The 22,408-nt window shown below is 34.6% G+C and overlaps 1 pseudogene; it reads left to right on the forward strand.

Annotated features, from left to right (window-relative positions):
- The window catches only part of LOC139849762 (probable CoA ligase CCL5), a 126,936-nt pseudogene that overhangs the window by 2,281 nt on the left and 102,247 nt on the right, over window positions 1-22,408 (forward strand).

Consider the following 22,408-nt stretch of genomic DNA (forward strand, 5'->3'; position numbering starts at 1 on the left):
TATTTCTATTTTTTTTAGTTTGTAAAAATATAAGTTTTATTTAATTAATAAATATATTTTATATTTTACAGCAAAAAAAAAATAATAATTAATTCGGCCCGAACACTGTAGCAGCCCAGCTCTTGGCCCGAAACCCTAGCCCATGCGATCGCATGGCTGGGCAACTGAGGACTCATGCGATCGCATGAGCCCATCTGACACGCCAGACTGCAACTGCATTAATTACGAATAATAATAATAATTATTATATTTAAACCCTAATTAGGGTTATATATAATATATATTAATTTAGTTTTTATTATTAATTTGTATTTTTAGTTTAATTAGTTTATTTAAATTGTAAAATTAATAGTTTTATAAAATAAATAATATAAAAATAATATTTTTATAAAAATTGTACTTTTTACAACTTTATATATATTTTTATATTTTGTCCCTTTTTAATCGTTTTAGCGTAACTTTTGTATTTTTCGCTCCTATTTAGTTTTAATTCATAGTCTTTGCCATAGTTATTTTTACTTCTAAATTTTTAGGCTTTGCCGTAGAATTCCTTAAGTGCTTTTTCTTTAGACTAAGATTTAGGTGCTTTAGAATTTTGCGACGCCTTTTTAAGTTTTAGTTTCTTTTTAAGTTATTTTCATTTGGGATTTAGTTTTCCTGTAAGCTTTAATATTTTTAGACACCTTTTACTATGTATCAATTATCATTTCAATTAGTAATTTCAATTTGCGATTATAATTTTAAGTTAGTTGTAGTAATAAGGTTAGGTTAGTCAAAGTACTTTTAAGTTTTATAAGTTTCTTTAATTTTTCCATCACCTTTTATTTTTCAACCATTTTTCTTTTCCGATCTTTTTCGACGAACTCTTTTTCTTTCTTATTTCTCGCTATTCTAGTTTTTAGGACATAGATTTTTATTCTACTTCTTATCTAAATTTCTTAAAATTACGAAAATTTATTTTAAGTGGTTAAATTGATAGACATCAAAATTTTCTGGTTCGTAGTAATAGTTGGATTTGTACGTGGACCGGGTTATTGGAGCCAAACAGTCCTCAATTATATTGAGACCAAACGAATCCTGCCCCTCTGCCGCATCTTTTGGCTATTCGAAACGTGGGCAAAATCAGAAAAGTCCATTAATTGGATAACTTATTATAATTTTTCTTTCCTTTTTAAAACTAATAGGATATTCAGTGAATGCACCGAGCAAGACGATCACCACCTTTTGTACGTTCACCACCTGTAACTAGATCAAGACATTTAGCAAATATAACCGCCGTTGATTTTTCTTTAGAATCGTCATCCAGTCGACCAAGTACTTCAGTTCAAATTTCCGATAATCCATTTTTTGAACCCGACCTCACAATTGAGAATCCGGAGAATATTCAGGAACGGTTCGTAGATCCTGAACCATTAAACTTTCCTCCGGAACCACCAATCATTCAAACAGAGATTGTTGAGGAACGAACCATTAAATCAGAATCCTCTAGTGATTCCGATTCAACAAATTCAATTATGGAAAATCTGGAACCTTTAAGTATGGAAGACCGAATGAGAGCTAAACGCACTGGCCAAGGTCACGCAATTACTCATCCAGACATTAATGCGCCAGATTATGAAATCAAAGGACAAATTCTACACATGGTGACTAATCAATGCCAATTTAGTGGTGCGCCAAAGGAAGATCCAAATGAACATCTACGTACCTTTAATAGGATCTGCACACTATTTAAAATCCGAGAAGTGGAGGATGAACAGATATATCTCATGTTATTTCCCTGGACTTTAAAAGGAGAAGCCAAAGATTGGTTGGAATCGTTACCTGAAGGGGCGATTGATACATGGGATGTTTTAGTTGACAAATTTCTTAAACAATTCTTTCCTGCATCTAAAACCGTAAGACTTCAAGCAGAAATTGTTACGTTTACACAGAAGCCAAATGAAACTCTATATGAGGCATGGACAAGATATGGAAAATTGTTAAGAGGATGTCCGCAACATGGTTTAGACACCTGTCAAATAGTACAAATATTCTACCAAGGATGCGACATCACTACAAGGAAAGACATAGATATAGCAGCTGGTGGTTCTATTATGAAGAAAACCGAAACTGATGCTTACAAAATTATTGATAACACTGCTTCCCACTCACATGAGTGGCACCAAGAAAAAGATATCATTAGATCATCTAAAGCATCTAGAGCCGATTCTAGCCATGACTTAGATTCCATTTCCGCAAAGATAGATGCTGTGGAGAGACGAATGGAAAAGATGACTAAAGATATTCACTCAATACGAATTAGTTGTGAGCAGTGTGGAGGACCACATTTGACAAAAGATTGTCTCAGTATTGAATTAACAATGGAACAAAGAGAGAATATTTCATACATAAACCAAAGGCCTGGAAATACTTATCAGAATAATTATCAACCGCCAAGACCGATTTACAATCAAAACCAGAATTATAACCGAAATATTCCATACAACAACCAACAAGGTCCTAGCAATCAACAAGTATCTAATAATAATTACAATCAGCAAAGACCGAATTTTCAAAACAAACCACCACAACAAACTGATGATAAAAAGCCGAATTTAGAAGATATGATGACGAAGCTAGTTGAAACTCAAACGCAGTTTTTCACATCTCAAAAACAAACCAATGAACAAAATGCTCAAGCATTTAGAAATCAACAAGCTTCTATTCAAAATCTGGAACAAGAAGTAAGTAACCTAGCAAGGTTAATAGGTGAAAGAAAACCGGGAAGTCTACCTAGTGATACAAATGCTAACCCCCGAAATGAAACAGCTAAAGCCATTACCACAAGAAGTGGTACAACACTTAAACCACCTGAAATACCTGTAACTTCTGATGAAGCTATTCCTACTCCACAAGAACCACAACCTGATCAAGATAAAGAAAAAGAACCGGTAGTTGAAAAGGTTAATGAAGATAACACAGTTAAGGATAAACCTTATGTTAAACCATACCAACCACCACTTCCTTACCCGAGTAAAATGAAGAAAGAGAAACTTGAAGCCGAGCAATCCAAATTCTTGGATATGTTTAAACAGATAAATGTAAATCTTCCTTTCATTGATGTGATTTCAGGAATGCCTAGATATGCTAAATTCTTGAAAGATCTAATCTCAAATAGAAAGAAAATGGAAGAACTCTCGGCTGTTACTATGAATGCTAATTGTTCAGCAGTGCTGTTGAATAAGATACCAGAAAAATTATCTGATCCAGGAAGTTTCACAATTCCATGTTTTCTGGGTAGTCTTAGTTCAATAGAAGCATTGGCAGACTTAGGTGTTAGTATAAATTTAATGCCATATTCACTGTACGCTAAACTAGACCTTGGAGAATTGAAACCAACCAGAATAAGCATACAACTAGCCGATAGATCAATAAAATATCCTAGAGGGATAATGGAGAACATGCTAGTTAAAGTTGGTACTTTAGTATTTCCAGTAGATTTTGTTGTTCTGGACATGGAAGAAGATTCTCAAGTTCCTCTCATATTAGGAAGACCATTCTTAAACACGGCTAAAGCAATGATAGACGTGTTCGGTAAGAAACTGACCCTAAGTATAGAGGATGAGAGTGTTACCTTTTCAGTTGATAGAGCAATGCAACAACCACAATCTGCAGATGATACATGTTATTATATTCAAACTATAGATGCACATGCAGAATTATTAGAAGAATTTCCAGAATTACAAGGAACAGGAGAATGTTCTTTAGGAGAAGGTAATGAACCAATTGATGAAGCTGAAATGTTAGCTACACTTATAGCTAATGGATATGAACCAACAACAGAAGAAATTCAAATGCTAAGAGAAGAAGACAGATATCGATACAAATCATCGATAGAAGAACCTCCGAAATTAGAGTTAAAGCCACTTCCAAACCATTTGGAATACGCTTATTTACATGGTAAATCTGAATTACCTGTAATAATATCGTCTTCTCTTACTGAAAATGAGAAATCACAACTCATTTCTGTGTTGAAAGCTCATAAACCAGCCATTGCATGGAAGATTCATGATATTAAAGGAATAAGTCCTTCGTATTGCACACATAAAATCCTTATGGAAGAAGGTCATAAAACGTATGTGCAACGCCAACGAAGACTAAATCCTAATATGCAAGATGTAGTTAAGAAAGAGATTATTAAACTGCTAGATGCAGGTCTAATTTATCCAATCTCTGATAGTCCATGGGTAAGCCCAGTTCAATGCGTGCCTAAGAAGGGTGGCATGACTGTCATTACAAATGAGAAAAATGAGCTTATTCCTACTAGGACTGTAACAGGATGGCGTGTATGTATTGATTATAGAAAATTAAATGACGCCACCAGAAAAGATCACTTTCCCTTACCTTTCATAGATCAAATGATGGAAAGATGAGCCGAAAATAGTTACTATTGTTTTCTAGATGGATTTTCCGGATATTTTCAAATTCCAATAGCACCCGAAGATCAAGAGAAAACCACGTTCACGTGCCCTTATGGTACTTTTACTTACAAACGCATGCCATTTGGACTTTGTAACGCCCCTGCAACCTTTCAAAGGTGCATGATGGCGATTTTTCACGACATGATAGAAGAATGCATGGAAGTTTTCATGGATGACTTTTCAGTCTTCGGTGATACATTTGAATCATGTCTAGTTAATCTCGAACGAATGCTTCTTAGATGCGAACAATCAAATCTAGTACTTAATTGGGAGAAATGCCATTTCATGGTTAAAGAAGGCATCGTTCTTGGACATAAAATTTCAAAAGAAGGAATTGAAGTGGATAGAGCTAAAGTAGATGTAATTGCTAAACTTCCACATCCCACCAATGTTAGAGGAATTAGGAGTTTTCTAGGGCATGCCGGTTTTTACCGACGTTTCATAAAAGATTTTTCTAAAATTGCCACTCCTATGAATAAACTCCTAGAAAAGGATGCTCCATTCATCTTTTCAGATGAGTGTATCAAATCTTTTAATATTCTTAAAGAAAAACTCACTAATGCACCGATCATGATAACACCAAATTGGAATCTACCATTTGAACTAATGTGCGATGCAAGTGATTTTGCAATGGGAGCCATTTTAGGACAAAGGATTGAAAAACGATTTCAACCTATATATTATGCTAGTAAGACGTTACAAGGAGCACAAACGAACTATACAACTACTGAAAAAGAACTCTTTGCTATTGTTTTTGCTTTTGACAAATTTCGATCATATCTCGTTCTAGCAAAAACGGTGGTCTATACCGACCATTCTGCTCTTAGATACCTATTTTCAAAACAAGATGCTAAACCAAGATTAATCCGTTGGATCTTACTCTTACAAGAGTTTGATATTGAAATCCGAGATAAAAGAGGAGCAGAAAATCTCGCCGCTGATCATCTTTCTCGTCTTGAAAATCTCGAATTAGAAGTTCTAAATGAATCGGCCATACAAGACAACTTTCCTGATGAATATCTATTGAAGATAGATTATAAAGAAATTCCATGGTTTGCAGACTATGCAAACTACTTAGTTTGTGGATTCCTTGAAAAAGGATTATCGTACCAAAGACGAAAGAAATTCTTCAGTGATATAAAACACTATTTCTGGGAAGATCCACATCTGTTTAAAAGTTGTCCCGATGGAATAATACGCCGATGTGTATTTGGAGATGAAGCTAGTAAAATATTAAACCATTGTCTCACAGGACCAACAGGAGGGCATTATGGGCCTCAACTAACAGCAAGAAAAGTTTATGATGCTGGATTCTATTGGCCTACAATTTACAAAGACGCACACCTTCTTTGCAAATCCTGTGATGCTTGTCAAAGGGCCGGAAAAATAAGTCAACGTGATGAAATGCCACAAAATGTCATCCAAGTATGTGAAGTATTTGACATTTGGGGTATTGACTTTATGGGTCCATTTCCAAAATCTCATAATAATCTATATATACTCGTAGCCATTGATTATGTATCTAAATGGGCGGAAGCACAAGCTCTCCCAACTAATGATGCACGAGTTGTAATCAACTTTTTAAAACATCTTTTTGCAAGGTTTGGAACACCGAAAGCTTTAATAAGTGATCGGGGTACTCATTTCTGTAATAATCAACTTGAGAAAGTTCTTAAAAGATATGGAGTAACTCATAAAATCTCCACCGCATATCATCCACGAACAAGTGGACAAGTTAAAAATACCAACCGAGCTTTAAAACGTATTCTAGAGAAAACCGTAGGATCAAATCCAAAGGAATGGTCCATTAAATTGGAGGATGCACTCTGGGCTTTTAGAACAGCCTACAAAACTCCAATTGGAACCACAACTTTTAGACTTGTTTATGGAAAAGCATGTCATCTTCCAGTAGAAATTGAACACAAAGCATTTTGGGCTTTGAAGACATGTAATCTTGATATACATGAAGCTGGATGTCTACGATTAAGTCAACTAAATGAATTAGAAGAATTAAGACATGAAGCATACGAAAATTCGTTAATCTATAAAGAAAGAACGAAGAAATGGCATGATAAAAGAATTAGAAGTTCAAAAGAATTTAAAGAAGGAGACAGAGTTCTTCTTTTCAATTCACGATTCAAGCTATTTCCTGGAAAATTGAAATCAAGATGGTCTGGACCATTCATAGTCAAAAGAGTTTTCCCATACGGAACGATAGAATTAATAAATTCAAATGGGATTGAATTTAAAGTTAACGGTCACAGAGTTAAACATTACATACATGGTCCGATGGAAGTCGACAACGAAGTTAATCACAATTTCGACACCACAGCTAACTAAGTGTGGGGAGAATCAAGTCTTTAAAGGATAATATGTATTTCTGTTAGAGTTTGATTGTCTATTTTCGTGTAGTTCTCGAAAATGGAACCTGAATGGTCTTTCCCTAGCAGACCCTAAAGAACTAGTCTTCTCCCCCCATTCTGAAAATTTTTTTTTTTTTAGGTTTTTACGAAATGAAGACTGCCTGTGAACTAAACCATGGTCTAATGCTACACGCTTTGATCACTAAACGTAATAATGACATACTACCGAGTGAATTAGTATCAGTAATCAGAGAAAGAATGGACGGAGTTAGAAAAGAATCCAGATGCGAAGATAATAAGTTACAATTTGGTAAAGGAAAATCAAAATCCGCAGCGAAAAGAAGAGCACGACACCTAGAAAGATGTCACAAATGCGGAAAATGGTCACATGGAGGTAAATGTTCAAATAATCAAACCTATTCAAATACCGAATTTGTTACTTTATGCAGAGACGGACCGTTCATATGTTTAGAAGAAAAGACACTGAATGCTCGAGGTTACGCCTATGTAGCCATGGAAAACCAATTAAACCGACTATCTTATGAATGGGATAGATCATATAACTAAGAAATCTATTTCACAGGTATGTTTTTACAGTTTTTATTTTTATTTTTATTTTTATTTTTAACCTTTTGATAATAAACGCTAATTTGTTCGCTAAAAAGTATTAAATTGGTATTGAATAAAATTAGGTTTGGCGACCGAAATTATTGATATCATTCAAAAATTTATTACATCACTACGAAATTTAACGTTTATTCTTAAGGTATAAATATCTTTAATCAATCAACCCAAAATATTTCAAAAATTCGTCATGAGTTAAATTAGGTCTTGGAACTGAAATTACTTTACCGAAAAGAGGGGCGCATATTTTTGATAATATTTGATTGATTAAAGTGGGATAAAAAGCCAAAAAGATTTTTAATTTTATTTTTACCATGTTTTTAAAATTAATATTTAAATCTTAAATTAATATTGTAAACTTTGTAAAAACAATATTTTTAAAAATTGTAAATATTTGAATTTTTAAATTAAGTTTGGTGTGAATTTTTAATTTTTAAAATATGAATTTTTAATTTTATGCATTTCAAATTTTAAGTTTGGTGTGAATTTTTAATATTAATTTTAAATTTTATATTTAAGTTGTGTGAATTTAAAAACAAAAATTTACTTTATCTCATTAAGTTAAAAATATGATTTTTAAAATTCTTCGTAAGTTGAAGACTAGGTCTTTGAACCGAAATTGCTTTACCCGAGGAAGGGACGAGAACTTTTATTATCATTATTTTTAATCTTATTGAATTAAAGTATGCCAAAAACATTAAAAAAAACCCAAAAATCTTTACTTTCAAAAACCGCGCTTCGATTTGACAAATTTTAAAATTTTGTCGAGGGACAGACTAGGACAACGATCCGAAACGCCCTCGCTCCTAAAGGAAAACAAAATTTTTAAAATTTAATTAATTATAAGTTTTATAAAGCATAAGGTTTTATAAAATAAAAAAAAAAAAAAAAAAAAAAAACCTGAAAACACTGTAGCCGGCACCCCATGCGATCGCATGGGGTTTGCACTTGGAACCCATGCGATCGCATGGGGACCAAATGCAGGTCAGAAACAAATAACAGCAGCTGTTCTGTCTTCCTCACCACAACACACACACATTCACGAAACTCACCCAAAAATTCACCAATTTTCGCCATTTTTCCACCGTAATTCGTCATTTTTCTTGCTCTAATCATGCCTAGATTCTCATTCTTCAGCAAATTGGTAAAAATTACACCCCTAAACTCTATAAATTCCTAGTTTTTGTGATAATTACCAATTTTTTATCTAATGCAATTTTGTTAATTTCAAGTGTAATTAGTAATAAATTGTTAGTATTTTATGCATGTATAACCTAGATTGATGCTATTTAACATGATTTGAAGCCAAAAACTTCAAAATTTTTAGAAATCTAGGGTTTGTGTTCTTGAGCAATTTGGGGCTTTTTGATATAAACAGGTTATGGCCGATTTTTGTCATGAATTATTGCTAAATTGAGTAGTGTAACATGTTTAGATAGTTAAATGATCCAAACAATGATCCTAAACATGATTTTTGGAGATTAAAGTGGACTTTTTAAGTCTAAAATTCATGAACTTGATTAATTTGATATATTTGCCATTTGAGACTTGTTTAATTATTAATAATGAATATTTTGACATGTTATTTGAGTTAAATGCTTATGAATTTTGTATACATTTTCATATGTGCTTATTTGAAAAGTGTAGAATTGTGAAAAATTGTGAAAATGTGTATAAGTTTAATTTTGATTTAACATGTTATAGTGATTGTTTTAAGTTGTTATTTTGCTAACACTAATGCATATTTGGATGCACAATTTTTGTGTTTAATGTGTTTTACAGAGAGCCGATACTGGAGGATCAGGAGCATCATCATCTAGACGACCAGCACCAGCACCAGAACCAGAAATGCAACACGAACAAGAACCGCAACAGGAACAACAACAGCCTGATCAGCACATACCTTATTATGATCCGGTACAGTTTGTTGATGAATTCATAGTATTCCCAATGAGGCCGCCAGTAGAATTCCCAACGATTCCTGAGCACAATCTACATCCTAATCTGAGATTTGATAGAAGATGGAGAGATTACGAGACATATCAAAGGAACAAATTCAAATTGGTAACAAAAAATGTAGAGGTGCCAAGGGTAATTGATTGGGCCCCTTTGGAAACGGTCCATCTAGCTGACCGTGTTAGACAGCTTTTAGTTCAAAGGTATGGCAGTTCTTCTTTTACAGATTGGGAACGTCTTTTCACCATTCGTAGACCTGTATATAAGGAATGGTGTGTTGAGTTGATGAGTACTGTATCACTTGATACAAATATAGTTAGGATAGATGATAGAAGATTTCTTAGGTTTATCCTTGGCGGTAGGATGTACAGAATGTCCATGCTGGACATGGCCAGGGCCTTACAGATATATACTCCTGGTGAGTTGCTATTACCCGATTGTACAAACTTGATTCATTATGGTGAACGGGTAGATAGTAACTTTGACGCTGACACCATTTGGAGGCGTATGTCACATTTTGATGTTTTTACACGAGCAGGAGGACACTCCTATACACATATTGACAGAGCCGAGCTTCGTATTATTCATAGATTTTTGGCTAACTCGATTACACAAAGAGGTCATAATAAAGAAAAAATTACCTTATATGATTTATTCTACCTAAAGTGTATTCGGGATCCTAGAAGCTTTGTCAATATCCCTTACTGTGTTGCTTTTTATTTATCTAAAATGGTAGAGGGATTGCAGGAAGGGAGTATAATAGGAGGAGGTATTTTTGTTACTCTCATTGGAGAGTATTTAGGTGTTGATAGGAACCAAGGGGGTCCATTACAGATTTGTAGAGAACAGGTTGAGCCCTTAGGATTGAAAGTTTATGTGGGTGCTAAGGTATTGAAAAGTAGACGTAACCAGGCAGTACCCTATGAGGGATCTCATCCTCAGGTAGAGAGAGGCTCAGACGAGGAAATGGAGGAGGCGGAAGACATTAGGGATGTCTTTCGAGATGCTATTCTTGACGTCCACGTTCGTATAAATGAGGAAGCAATGACGAACGCGGCCAGACATAGTATGTATGAGCAGTGGAACTCCGAGCGAGTATACGAGGATTATAGGCGACGCCAACACGATAGCTGGTTAGTTCATCAGCACTAAATCATGAGCCAGCTATCATATCAGGTACCAAATAACTATGTACCTACTCGACCTGCTCATTTTCCGCCACATAGCCCCGATATCCGACCACCCTTTAACCGGTATGACTATAACCAAGCCTATCAGAACACCTATAACCAACAATGGAACCCACCCGATGAGATGAACTGGAACCCCTATCCAGACTGATTTAGTTCCATTTGGTTATTTTTATGATTATTATGTTTTTATCTTTTGACTTTATCATGTTTAAACTTATGTTATTGGATATATTTGTGTAATTTTTATTATTTTATTATTATTGTGTACTAATATTTCATATTTAGAATTTGAAAGTGGGATATTAAGTCCCATTTCAAATTGCCATGCATGATTATACTTGTATGTATGTATATTGTCGATTGTTCAAAACAGGGTAAAACAGCGCACTTTCAAAGACTGGCATTAAGTTCAGCAAAAGCTACTAATTTTGACGACAAGATGACAAATAAATGTGATGTAACAACAGACGAAATGAACAAATGCTATACACCATTTATCATTCAGCAAACAAACGCCAATATATTTGGAAACTTTGGTAAAATTTAATCATTTCTACGCTAATCACCCTCAATAATTTAAATTGTACTGATTTCTTGCAAATGAGGGCATTGCAAGATCTTAAGTGTGGGAAGGGGTTAAATTCTTTCGGATTTTTAAAATTTTTATCTTTATACACTTGGTTACCATTAAAAATACTAGTAACGTAGTAGTTGTATTAGAATCTAGTGCTCTCTGATAATAAAGAACAGCCCTAGTCTTATATACTGACTACCCAATTCTAGTAAAAATTTTCAAAATTTTCAATTAAATGTACTCAAAATCATGTTTATACATATTTATGAACGATAAAACTATGTGTTAACACCGAAATTATTGTAACCTCGGAAAGGACATAAATTGAGAAACAAACCAAAATGTTGAAATTCATTTAAAATGGAATAGAGGACGATAAAAAAGAAAATAAAAGCCAAGTGTGGGAAAATTTACCAAGTTATCTTAAACATATGTCACATATAACTGTAACAAATAACTGAAAATACTTTTGCTTTGGACTAAACTAAACCATTTTACCCGATGAAAGAAAAGAAGAGATGGATCTACACGATGAATCAATTCCATCATTAAAAGGAAGTAAAGTCTTCCGAAAAAGACACGCGCTTCTTGATTTAGGTCAAGAAGTTGTCGTCCAGACCAGCTGTAGGTTGACGAAAAATCTAGAAAAGTCATCACTAAAATCAGCAGGAAATCCACGAACCTCAGCATTAAACAGGGTCGCCAAGTGGTCAGATTTATCCTAACCATGAGAAGGATTTATCTCGTACAATGGGGGGGCACCGTGCAAATTAGCTTGATAAGACTAATAAATCAGATCTCCAGAAAGGATAATCTCCTTAAAAGATCAAAAATCAGCTTTTAAGACTGATATTACTCAATCCTTGAGATTGACTTTAAAGATTGAGAATTACAAACTAATGGAATTCGATGATATCTAAACTCGAGTTTGAACGAGAAAATATTTTGATCAAATTAAAACCGATTTGTTTTCTGAAAACCCATTTTCAATGCGTTCATTACCATTGAACGTAAAATCCTAGGAATTCACCTGGAATTCATTAGGTCACCTGAACCAAATCGGGTGTCAACCGTAAGAACGGTGGTTGCATAGTGGTCAAAGACAGGACCTTGTGCCAGACCGAAAAATCATAAGGGTGAGCTTTACTATTGCTCCTACCAAGAATAGTAATTGCATCCGACACGTTATAGACCATAATTAAAAGCATGTCAGGGGACATTGCCTTAACAGTTGCTTGTTCAACGCTTTCCTTTACAACCGGACGGTAGTTTATCGAAAGGTAATATACGGGACAAGTAAACTGGACGTGTTGCTTTCCAAATACAAGGTTAGCAAGTGGGTGACACAAAACCGCAAGTTTTGAGCTAAAATTTTCAAATCTGAAACCCACCAAACCCACAAAAATATTTTGCAAACACCGGTGAAGGGTTATTCCGGAAAACTTATCTAGGGTAAAAGCTAGATTGAATTTTCAAAAGATCAAATATTTTCATAAAGATCCAATTTCCTTAAGGATCTACATTTTCATAGTCATGTGGGACTGTAAACCGCCTTTCAAATGTGCACTTTGCTTTGGAAACCGAAAGTAAATCGGCTATTTGATTGCAAGTGTCGTTGACCTAAACCCGAGGCAACTGTGGATGACACACCCACCTTTAACCATGGTTCTATCGTTACTATCATTGTTTATACCGCCGTATAGAAATCACTGATGTACAAAGTGTGAAGAATAAAGAAGTGATTCTAGTATTTCAAGACGATATTGCTTGAGGACAAGCAACGCTCAAGTGTGGGAATATTTGATAATGCTAAAAACGAACATATATTTCATAGCATTATTCCTCAAGAAAGACAAGCTTTTAGTTGCAATTGTTCTATTTACAAGTGATATTCGTTTAAATAATAAAAGGTGAAGACAAAAGACAGATTCGACGAATTGAAGACGCAAACGACCAAAAAGCTCAAAAGTACAAAATACATTCAAAGAGGTTCCAATTATTGATAAGAAACGTCTCGAAATTACAAGAGTACAAGATTCAAAACGCAAAGTACAAGATATTAAATTATACGCAAGGACGTTCGAAAATCCGGAACCGGGACCAGAGTCAACTCTCAACGCTCGACGCAACGGACTAAAAATTACAAGTCAACTATGCACATAAATATAATATAATATTTAAATAATTCTTATAATTATTTAATATATTATATTATTTATAAAACCGTCGGCAGAAGAAAACCACCAAGAATGAGCCTCCCCAGCTGGCCATGTGATCGTATGGCCTGGAAGGCATAAATCCATGCGATCGCATGAGCCCCAGTTCCAGCCCACATGCCTATAAAAATCGAGCTTTGGTGCACCAAAAATCAATCTATCTTTCTCTTCTCTTCATATATACGTAAAATATATATTTATAATTTATATTTTAATTTTAATTTTAATTATAATTCTAATAATAAGGGTATGTTAGCGAATATTGTAAGGGTGTAAGTCGAAATTCTGTCCGTGTAACGCTACGCTATTTTTAATCATTGTAAGTTATGTTCAACCTTTTTACATTAATGTCTCGTAGCTAAGTTATTATTATGCTTATTTAATCCGAAGTAATCATGATGTTGGGCTAATTACTAAAATTGGGTAATTGGGCTTTGTACCATAATTGGGGTTTGGACAAAAGAACGACACTTGTGGAAATTAGACTATGAGCTATTAATGGGCTTTATATTTGTTTAACTAAATGATAGTTTGTTAATGTTAATATAAAGATTTACAATTGAGCGTCCCTATAAATTACCATATACACTCAATCGGACACGATGGGCGGGGTATTTATATGTACGAATAATCGTTCATTTAACCGGACACGGGAATGGATTAATAACCACTAGAATAATTAAAACAGGGGTGAAATTATGTACAAGGACACTTGGTATAATTGATAACAAAATATTAAAACCTTGGGTTACACTCAGTCGACATCCTGGTGTAATTATTAAACAAAGTATTAAAATCTTGTTACAGTTTAAGTCCCCAATTAGTTGGAATATTTAACTTCGGGTATAAGGATAATTTGACGAGGACACTCGCACTTTATATTTATGACTGATGGACTGTTATGGACAAAAACCAGACGGACATATTAAATAATCCAGGACAAAGGACAATTAACCCATGGGCATAAAACTAAAATCAACACGTCAAACATCATGATTACGGAAGTTTAAATAAGCATAATTCTTTTATTTCATATTTAATTTCCTTTATTTTATATTTAATTGCACTTCTAATTATCGCATTTTTATTGTTATTGTATTTAATTGCACTTTTAATTATCGTACTTTTTAATTATCGCAAATTTATTTTATCGCACTTTTATTATTCGCAATTTCATTATCGTTATTTACTTTATGCTTTAATTTAAGTCTTGTATTTATTTTTAATATTTTACATTTGGTTTTAACTGCGACTAAAGTTTTAAAATTGACAAACCGGTCATTAAACGGTAAAAACCCCCCTTTATAATAATAATATTACTTATATATATATTTGTATTTCTATAAAAGTAAACTAATATAGCGTTAAGCTTTGTTTAAAAAGATTCCCTGTGGAACGAACCGGACTTACTAAAAACTACACTACTGTACGATTAGGTACACTGCCTATAAGTGTTGTAGCAAGGTTTAAGTATATCCATTCTATAAATAAATAAATATCTTGTGTAAAATTGTATCGTATTTAATAGTATTTTCTGTAAAAATATAAGCTATTTCGTATACCACGCTGCAAACATCAATTACCAGCAACAGAATCACTCGATATAACCAACTTCATTTCCGCACTAGCACACCACGGCACCACCGCATACATCGATGCGTCAACCGGCACCCGTCTCACCTTCAACGACGTTTGAAAATCAATCGAATCCGTCTCTTCATGGCTCTACGATTTCGGTATTCGTAAAGGCGACGTCGTTTTACTTCTTTCACCTAATTCAATTCATTTTCCTATTGTTTGTCTCTCAGTTATGTCAATTGGTGCCATAATCTCCACCACCAATCCAATCAGCACATTCACCGAAATTAATAAACAGATCGTTGATTCCAAACCGGTGATTGTGTTCACTGTAGTTGATTTATTACCTAAACTTGTAGGTTCAAATCTCCCAATTGTAGTTATGGATTCTGGAAATGGATGTGGTCACAATAGTATTGGAAATATTGTGAGTAATATAGAGAATATAATTAAGGAGCTGCCACGTCAGCAAAGAGTAAAGGAGCGAGTTAATAGCGATGATCCGGCTACGCTTTTGTACTCATCGGGTACAACGGGATTGATTAAAGGAGTGATCTCGACGCATGGGAATTTAATAGCAATGGTTCCAACTATCGCGGAACGATTTAAGCTACAAGAAGGTCCACAAACGTTTCTATGCACGATTCCGATGTTTCCCGTGTACGGATTAGTAGTGTTTGTATTGGCATTAATAGCGTTTGGAGAGACGATTGTTGTTTTACCAAAATTCGATATTGATAAAATGTTATCTGCGGTTGAGACGTTCAAAGTCAACTATGTACCGGTGGTGCCACCGGTACTTATGACTTTGGTCAACAACGCGGAACAAATAAGGAAGAAATATGATTTAAGAAGTATGAAGTGGATGATGTCGGGCGGGGCGCCGTTAAGTAAGGAGTTGATGGAAAGGTTTTTGAAAACGTATAGTGGAGTGATGATTATTCAAGGGTACGGGCTGACAGAATCAACGGGAACTGGGGGGTCCACTGATACGATTGAGGAGAGCAAGATGTACGGGACGGTTGGGAGGTTAGCGCCAAGTATGGAAGCAAAAATTGTTGATCCGGAGAGTGGAATTGCGTTACCCGCGAACCAAGTCGGGGAGCTTTTGCTCAAGGGTCCTACGATTATGAAAGGTAAGACTACTAGCTACACAACTACTAGTTCCATCGTAAACTAAATTTATTTATTTAACATGTGATAAACTTGAAGTGTCTATATATAAATGTTTGTGCATGTTACTTGCCAAAATGCATATATCCTGGTGATATGTGAGGATATATGTGAAATGCATAGAATATGCGGTAAGTTAAATGTAAGATTTCTTTTTACAAAAATACAAAAATACATATAAGTAGTTCAAACTTCTAATTCTAATACCATTTGTTAGAGTGTAGGGTTGTGAAAGTGGAATGAGACAATGTTGTCTTAAAGGTATTTTATTGTGGTAAAAAAATGTTCTGATAAAATATAATTGGTAATTAACTAATAGAAATTACAATAACAACAGTTAAATTCAATTCCACATAAAAAATATTTATTTTAAATTAAAAATCTTAAAATCAATGAAAATCAAGTATAGGATTGATGTTGCCGGTAGTTTTCTTCGCTCCATGCCATCAACAACGTAAAAATGCAACGCCCACAACTTTGTGTTGTGGCGTTGTAACGTGAACGATAGCATAACAAGTGGTCTAACTAGCAAAGGGTGGGTTCACGTTGTAGGGGCAAGAAAGTAAAATTGAAATGCTTTATAAAAAAAGATATTACTTTCTCTTCATTACAAGTACTCTGAAATTACGTTATGTACGTTATTTTAGAAAATTTCACTAACTTCATTCTCTATCCATCAAAAATTTTATATTGAAAATAATTTTCTGATTGGTTGAAATAAATAAGAGTTTAGAAATTATAAAATTAGGAACTGAATGATGAAAATGAAAAATAAAGAATTTTCTATTTGCTAGAGTAACTCTTGGCTACTCTTTTAGTATAAGGATAATAATATCTAACTAGTGAAATGACCCGTGAATTTTACGGGTTTGTTTAAACGAAACAATAAAATGACATATTTTAGGTATTAAATAAATGTAAATGCTAAATTCATTTATTTTAATGACCCGTTTAACTAAGAAGATTGTTGTTGTTTTTACAAATATATAGAGATATGTATTTTCGCATACATATGTAACGTAATTAATTTCGTAAAAAGAATACATATTTGAATATTAATAATAATATAATAATTATAATTATAATTATTATATTAAAAATAAATAATATACTGTAATAAAGTTCGCTCAAAGTTAGGTACTTATATTTATATTTTTAATAATAATAATAAATATTAGTAATAATAAATGCCTTTAAATTTTTTTAGAAAATTAAAATTACAATTTAGGAGAGATTAATGTTTCCTTTTATAAAAGATATCGTATTATTTTTTTAATTAAATTAATATATAATTATGACATCATCATTATGAAAAGTAAAGGGTAATTGGCTGAATGATGACATCATTATTTTAGAGCTTTATATGACTATATATACATAGATTGGATAGTATAGTAATTGAATGGTATTAATTTGATAAATACAAAATAAAACGTATCAACCAAGACGCCAACTACTGTTTTAAAACCTAATTATAAACAAAATAATTATAATTATAACTATAATTATATAATTGTTATTCACGTTATTAATGTTCTTATTATTATTAATTTATTATTAATTAATAATTAATAATTATAATTTATATTTTAATCTTTCATTTATTATTTTTATTTATTTATTTATTTATCATTATTAATATTAATATTAATATTAATATTAATTGTGGTTCCTATTCCTATATGATTATTAAGTATTTCTTTTTCTTTTTATTATTAATATTTTTATATTATTACTTATTATTATCAATTAATAATTAAAATTAATTATAATATAATAAATGGTGGTTAATCTCTTCGATTATTTTTTTTTTTTTTAGAACGGCAGAATTAAATTAAGCTAGCAAGAAGCTAGGAAAAAATTACAAAATGTTCAAAGGAAATTGAAGCCAAACATTCCAATCGATCTTAAATAACTTAGATCTAGAGGATAACCAATCAAAAGCATTAACAACAATGTAGTCTAAAAGATGGCTCTTCTTGAACAAACCGGAGCTGAAGACAATATCGTTCCTGAGCCTCCAAATAGACCAGAGAGATGCGATGCAGATGCAGTGTAAAACAAGCGTAACTTTTGGGTCTGGGGAGGCCGAAGCTAGCCAATTCCGAAGCTCCAACCCATTTGACCACCTAGGCAGGGAAATACCGGTCCATGAAGCAACAAAACTCCACACTTGAGAAGCAGACTGACAATGAAAGAAAATATGGTTCGAATCCTCCAAGAAAAATCCGCAATCAGAGCACGAGAAAGTAGAACAATACACATTTCGGGCCTGCAAATTCTTCTTATGGGGCAATCTATTAAGCAAAAGGCGCCAATAAAAAATAAGGACTTTAGAAGGGATCACTTTATTCCAGTACGTGTGTCGGGAGACGTCCATAGAGCTATCTAAAATATGCCGAAGAGAGCTAACCGAAAACACATTATCAGAAGTAAGAGACCAAACCCACTTGTCCACCTTATCCGTACATGAAACATTCTCCAATAAGTTGCAAAGAGAAGTGAGTTGATCAGCTTCTGCCCCACCACGAACACCTCTTCGCCATTGCCAAACCCAATTAAGGTTCTGCCATCTATCAGAAACCAAGCATTCCCTATTCACGTCAAGTTAGAAAAGACGTGGGAAAAGAGCACCAAGAGTGGAATCATGACACCATCTATCCATCCAGAATCTAGTATGAAGACCATTTCCAACATGAATGGACAAGATTGAAGGGTGAATAACCTGCAAAGAGTGCAAAGATAAAAGACAACTGTTAATTTTGCCCCAACAAGTAGCAGGAGCACGCGTGATGCAAGGATAAAGGCCATCCGGTTGAACACCATGAATAGCTTGAATAATTTTGACCCAAATTTGGTTCTTGTTATGGACATAACGCCACCTCCATTTATAAAGAAGAGAATTGTTGAGAGATTCCATGCTAATCACACCAAGACCGCCCTTATCTTTTTCTTTCAAAATGTCATCCCACTTGACCCAATGAATCTTTCTATCGCCCGGATTACCACCCCAAAAGAAATTTGCACGAATAGATTCAAGGCGATTAATAACACTCTTTGGGGCTTTAAAGATCGAAAAAAAATATGTACCAAGAGTGCCAAGAACCGACTTCACCAAGGTAAGTCTACCGCCATAAGATAATAGATTAACCTTCCACGATGCAAGTCTTTTCTCGACTTTATCAAGAACCGGGGACCAATTGTCAATACGACTCATGTTAGCACCCACGGGAAAGCCTAAGTACTTAAAAGGGAGAGGAGAATGAGCACACCCAATAAGAGAAGCCACACGAATCACTTCATCTTGAGGAATGCCAATCCCTAACAAGTTTGACTTATGAATATTTATACGTAAGCCAGAAACAGTATAGAAGCACTCGAGCAAGGTTATCAAGTTGCATATGTTATCGTCATTCCATTCTCCCACGAAAAGAGCATCATCTGCAAAAAAACAATGTGAAAGGAGACAGGAGGTGTTACGATTGCCAATACGAATACCCGCAAACAAGCTTGCGTCCATGGCATCTTGGATAGCCGCATGAAGCCCTTCCATACCAATAATAAAAAGAAACGGAGACAGGGGATCTCCTTGCCTCAATCCACGACCGATACGAAATTCCTCAGAAGGAGAACCGTTAACCAGAATGGAAGCACAAGAGGAGGTGAGGCATCCTTTGATCCACATAATCCATCTCTTACCGAATCCCAGGAAAGAAAGCATCGAAAAAATAAAATCCCAACTTATTGAGTCGAAGGCTTTTTCAAAATCCACCTTGAGAATCATGGCCTTTTTCTTGCGACGTTTGCACCAGTCTATGACTTCGTTAATAATTAAAGGTCCATCAAGAATTTGACGTCCCTTAATAAAACCAGTTTGCTCTGGACTAATGATATAATCGATGACCCCAGCAAGACGATTAGCAAGAATCTTCGCTAGGATCTTATATTGAATGCCAATCAAGCTAATCGGGCGATAGTCTTTGACAAACAACGGATTATCAACCTTCGGGATCATGGTGAAAAAGGATGAGTTGCAACCTTTTGGAAAGTGACCTGATGCATAAAAGTTTTCAACGAAATCAGTAATATTAGGCTCCAGAACAGACCAAAAATGTTTAATAAAGCGAAACGAGAAACCATCCGGGCCAGGAGCCTTATCATCTCCACAGTCCCAAACACCACGCTTAATTTCAAAAGCTGAAAAAGGTTGTTCAATAGTATCGGCAGTAGCAGGAGTCAGCTTCAAAAGGTGAGAACTTGGACTAATGATTTTAACACAATCTACGCGCATAAATTTCTCTTTAAAACAGTCAAGAAAAGCGCCTTTCACAGCCAACGGGTCAGCCTCCCAAACTCCGTTATACATGATGCCAGGAACAGCAAGCTTTTTTCTCTTCCTCTTAATAGAAGAATGGAAGAAAGCCGAATTTTCGTCGCCAAACTGAATCCATTGTTTCTTGTTCTTCTGAGCTACATCCATCGCATCAAGTTTGTTGATGCGTAAAAGATTGTTTAAGGCCTCAATACGACGAGGGAAAAGAGTAGCGGAATCACCTCCATTATCAAGCTCACAATCAATATTATCAATAAGGGTAAGCAAATTAGATCGATCAACAAAATTCACATCTTTTTTCGACTTATGCCACACCTTCAGCTTACCTTTAAGAAATTTCAACTTGTCTTTAAAGTAAACAAAAGAATTTACGTCGCAACATGCATATGAAGCATCGAATTCATCGCAAGCAGCAACAACAATTTGGTCAAAACCGTCAATGCAAAACCAAGAATTAAAGATCTTGAAGGGGATCGGGCCAAAGTCAGACTTGTCGACAGTTAGAATAATCGGGCAATGGTCCGACCACAAGTTAGGCAGGATTCTACCAACCATTGAAGGCCAATCATTAAAGCAGTCAGAAGACATTAAGAACCGATCCAACCGAGCTCTATTGTTGCAAAATTTATTGGAACGAGTAAACTTACGCCCGCTTAAAGGAATATCCACTAAGCTAGTGTTAAGAATAAAGCCATTGAGGTCGCCTGCAGTTAGGTGACAAAAGGAAGATCCATCTCGTTCATGAGGAGCCCGAACAGCATTGAAGTCACCAAAAAGTAAGAATTCACCAATATTATTAGCCATAAACGAAGATAAATAGGACCACAAAAGAATCTTCTTAGGTCTTTGTTGAGGAGCATAAATGTTAATAAGAAAACAGGGAGTTTGAAAACCTTTTCTAAAACCTTCAACGATCAGGAAATTATCGAAAGAAAGAATCCTTTTCTTCACAAAACTAGTAGGGTCCCAAATGGTTAAAATACCACCTGAACGACCACGGGCACTAGAAGAAGCCACCTCAAAAAGGGAGTTACCCCAAAGCGATTTAACGACAAAAATATCAAGTTGAGTAAGTTTCGTTTCTTGAATACCCAAAACGACAATACCATGATCTATGCAAAGACTTCTCACCCATTTTTGTTTGTTTAATGATCTCACCCCTCCACCAAGATTAATTGACAACGTATTCATTAAACAGAGTTATGAGCACCCAAACTAGCAAGCAGTTTCTTGAGATCTCTTTGACAACCTTTCATGTCATAGCCTAAGGAATTCCCAAAAGTGATATAGTTATCTAATTTTTCACAGAGCACCTCGTCCACGTTGACCGAAGGAGACTTGTTATTTCCCGTTGATTCGGTTGATAAAACTGGGTTCCCATTATTTTGTTTCGTTCCACTAAAACCAGGTGCTTTGGATAAGCTACTACCGTCTTGAGGCTGAGAATTACATTCCTCGGGAACAGGTTGTTCCTTTTTTTCATTGATACCAGAATTATTAAAGCCGATATTAGGAGAGTTGGCAACAGACTGATTGAAATCCTGCTCGCCTTGAGGTTGCACTTTGGGAATGGACTGAAATGTGTGTGGTTGCCCCAACAAATCAAAAGAATCATTGACGTATTCACCTTCCTCTATATCGTCGCTACTAGAATCATCAGAGAGAACTTTAAAGTTCTGATGGTCCTCATCATCAGATTTTTCTTCATTCGAATCTACTTGTGCCTTCAAAATAGTCGGATTCCAGTCAGCTACTTCTTTCACAAGTACAGAATATTCTTTATCTGCAACCGGGACCAAAGTCTTCTCGTGAATAAGGTTCAAGTTTGTGGATAGAATACAAACTTTTCCTGCTCCTTTTTTATCATTGATGTCAGTATCTTGAAAGAGGACTCTTCCAAAACGAAAGGCAATTTTCTTAAAAGCCTGTGCAGTCCAC

This window comes from Rutidosis leptorrhynchoides, chromosome 5 (genome assembly GCF_046630445.1).
Source record: "Rutidosis leptorrhynchoides isolate AG116_Rl617_1_P2 chromosome 5, CSIRO_AGI_Rlap_v1, whole genome shotgun sequence".
Taxonomy (NCBI): domain Eukaryota; kingdom Viridiplantae; phylum Streptophyta; class Magnoliopsida; order Asterales; family Asteraceae; genus Rutidosis; species Rutidosis leptorrhynchoides.